Source organism: Grammomys surdaster, unplaced genomic scaffold (assembly GCF_004785775.1).
Source record: "Grammomys surdaster isolate TR1022 unplaced genomic scaffold, NIH_TR_1.0 67, whole genome shotgun sequence".
NCBI classification, from domain to species: domain Eukaryota; kingdom Metazoa; phylum Chordata; class Mammalia; order Rodentia; family Muridae; genus Grammomys; species Grammomys surdaster.
In genome coordinates this window covers 20229223-20232367 of record NW_021604569.1, presented here as the reverse complement: position 1 = coordinate 20232367, position 3145 = coordinate 20229223, and the positions used below count along the sequence as shown (strand labels likewise).

At 38.1% G+C, this 3145-nt stretch overlaps 1 pseudogene across 1 annotated transcript; it reads left to right on the top strand.

Moving 5' to 3' along the window:
* The first annotated feature begins 976 nt into the window (after nucleotides 1–976).
* Nucleotides 977–1862, top strand: LOC114630328 (annotated as a pseudogene). Its single transcript, XR_003712813.1, has one exon. The product of XR_003712813.1 is annotated as a 60S ribosomal protein L7 pseudogene (transcript).
* The last annotated feature ends 1283 nt before the right edge of the window (nucleotides 1863–3145 follow it).

Below are 3145 nucleotides of genomic sequence, written 5' to 3'. Positions count from 1 at the left end.
TCTTGAGGAGCTGAGATTATAAGTGTGTGTCACAAATCCCAGTTATTTTATTTGTTTGGGGGCTAGTCTGAATAGATTTTACTCTCATTTCCATTGGTTGCAATTGAATTGCAGCTGAAATGATTTTGTAGACTGATTTTGTATCCTGACTTTGCTCCAACCATTACTTTTTTGGTGCTTCCTTAGGAGTTACTCCTACAATATCAATTTTTCCCCAAAACAGATAATTTTCTCTCTTCCAAAATATGGTGCATTTTTATTTATCTTGCCCTAATGGCTGTCTGGGCATTCTGAACTGGTACTGACTTGAAGAGGTCATCAGATTTCCCTTTGTTCTGTTTCTGGTATCAAGGAAAACACTCAGTTCTTATCACAACTACATTTTGGTGCCCAATATGTGACATAGAACCATACTAATCTAAGACAAGTTACCAGGTAGAGAGGCACAGCCCTCCCCAAACACAGGTTTGAACCTAACACTGCTTGGGACCTGCTGGACTATAGTGCTCAGGAAAGCCTTGCACTCCCACAGCTACTGAGATAGACCCTGGCTGCAGTTCTTCCAAAAGCTACATGCTACTCTGGAAAGCCAGTACTCTGCTTGGCAGAAAGTAGAAGTCCTTGATAGAAAGAGGTCCTCATGCAGAGGCCTGTGGAGAAAAACAGCAGCCTAGTCTGGGTCCACTGATTCTCCAGCCATGTACCTGATGAGAGGTACTGGCCCAGCCAGCCATGACAGGGTACATGGTCCAAAGACTACTGGTGGATGCCCACAGACAAAGGCTTGAAACCTCACAGAAACAGGACAAGTTGTAGAGGCCTGGCCAGGACTGGAGAAAAAGGCAGAGCCAAGAGTCCTAAGCTAGCTGAACAACTGGGGCTGGTCAAACACTACAAAGTTTACACTATGAAATCCCAAGAGTTTAAACTGATAAGGTATTGAATTTAAAAAAAAAAAAAAACAGCTCTCCTTTTCCGGCTGGAACCATGGAGGCTGTTCCAGAGAAGAAAAAGAAGGTTGCCGGTGTGCCAGAAACCCATAAGAAAAAGGTTCCTGCTGTGCCAAAAACTCTTAAGAAGAAGGTTCCGGCTGTGCCAGAAACCCTTAAGAAAAAGCGAAGGAATTTCGCAGAGTTGAAGGTGAAGCGTCTGAGGAAGACATTTGCCCTGAAGACACTCCGAAAGGCAAGGAGGAAGCTCATCTATGAGAAGACAAAGCACTATCACAAGGAGTACAGGCAGATGTACCGGACTGAGATTCGGATGGCCCGGATGGCAAGGAAAGCTGGGAACTTCTATGTGCCTGCAGAACCAAAATTGGCGTTTGTCATCAGAATCCGAGGCATCAATGGAGTAAGCCCAAAGGTCCGCAAGGTACTGCAGCTCCTTCGTCTTCGACAGATCTTCAATGGCACCTTTGTTAAGCTCAACAAGGCTTCCATTAACATGCTGAGGATCGTGGAACCGTACATTGCATGGGGGTACCCCAACCTGAAGTCAGTAAATGAGCTCATCTACAAGCGAGGCTATGGCAAAATCAATAAGAAGCGGATTGCCTTGACGGATAATTCCTTGATTGCTCGGTCTCTTGGTAAATTTGGCATCATCTGCATGGAGGATCTAATTCATGAGATCTATACAGTTGGGAAACGCTTCAAGGAAGCAAATAACTTCCTGTGGCCTTTCAAATTATCTTCCCCACGAGGTGGAATGAAGAAGAAGACAACTCACTTTGTAGAAGGTGGAGACGCTGGCAACAGGGAAGACCAGATCAACAGGCTTATTAGACGGATGAACTAAGGTGTTGCCCGTGGTATTTTTGTAATCTGGTCAGTTAATAAACAGTCACAGCTTGGCAAAAATAAAAAAATAAAAAAATAAAAAAAAAACAATAAAAGAGAAGGAAACCTAGGTTTTAAAAAAATCATTAAAAGAAATATTTAATTTAAATGTAAGAAATAAAATCCTTGGGAAGACATTTTGAGATTAAAAAGGAAAAATGTTTTCTATATTTGGGATAGACAGAAGCATAATAACACAACACATCTGGGTTTCAAATAATCTTGCTTTGTTTATCAGCATACTAATGGCTGTTTTTTCAATGATTACAGTTTTGTATGTCCTCTTTGGAAAAGATCAGAATAACACAGATTTGGAGAAAGAAGAGAGTACAAAATTAGATACTAAAACAGAAGTTGAATCTTTAAATCAAAATAGGAAATCCTCAGAGTAATCCAATCTGGAGCTCACAATAACACCAAAAATGTAGTTCCTGACAGGAAGGTTTTACAGAGGATTAATAAATTGGGATAGTAGCCTATAGAGATACAATATGTTGAAATAAGAATCTGGAATCTGCTTATTGATGCTAACTTAAAGCAATGCCACACAATGGATTGTGTGTTTCATGCTTATAGACTTTGGAAAATTGAAATATGTATACATGTTGATACAACATACAATTGACACATGTTCAGAGTTCCTATGGGTTTTTGTCTTGAGTTCTGAGGGACATCGTTCTGAGTTCACATATTTCTTAGAGATAATGACTTATCTTTAAAAAGCCTTTGCAAATTAAATCTGATGATGCTCAAGCATACAGATCCATTAAAATACAACAATATTTTAGACCTTATGCCATAAAACCTATTTTATATATATATTAGTATATAAAAATATATATTAGTATATGGAAATATATTAGTATATATATTAGTAGTATATAAATATGTATATTAGTATATAAATATATATTAGCATATATATACATATAGATATGTATATATACATATATATACACTAATCCTACAGTTTAAGCCATTATAAAAAGATTTGACAAGATTTTGAAGGAAATGCTCATAGAACAGCAGGGGGGTATGATATCTCTGAAAGCTGGATTAAAATGTGCCTTGTTGACTTTAAATTTTTTAAAAGTCAATGAGACAACACAACTGTTAAGATACACTGGATTTCGGAAAGGACTGTTGAGTTATTAGAAGTTCTAATTCAAAAATGGAAGCAAAGGATATGTGTTATGTTAGGGAAGTTATTTTACATTACCTTCAATGCAAAGAAAAAGCTATGGATTCTTTCCAAATTGATAAAAATCAGATTTACAGAGGGAGAGCCCCTGAAAATCTTGGCC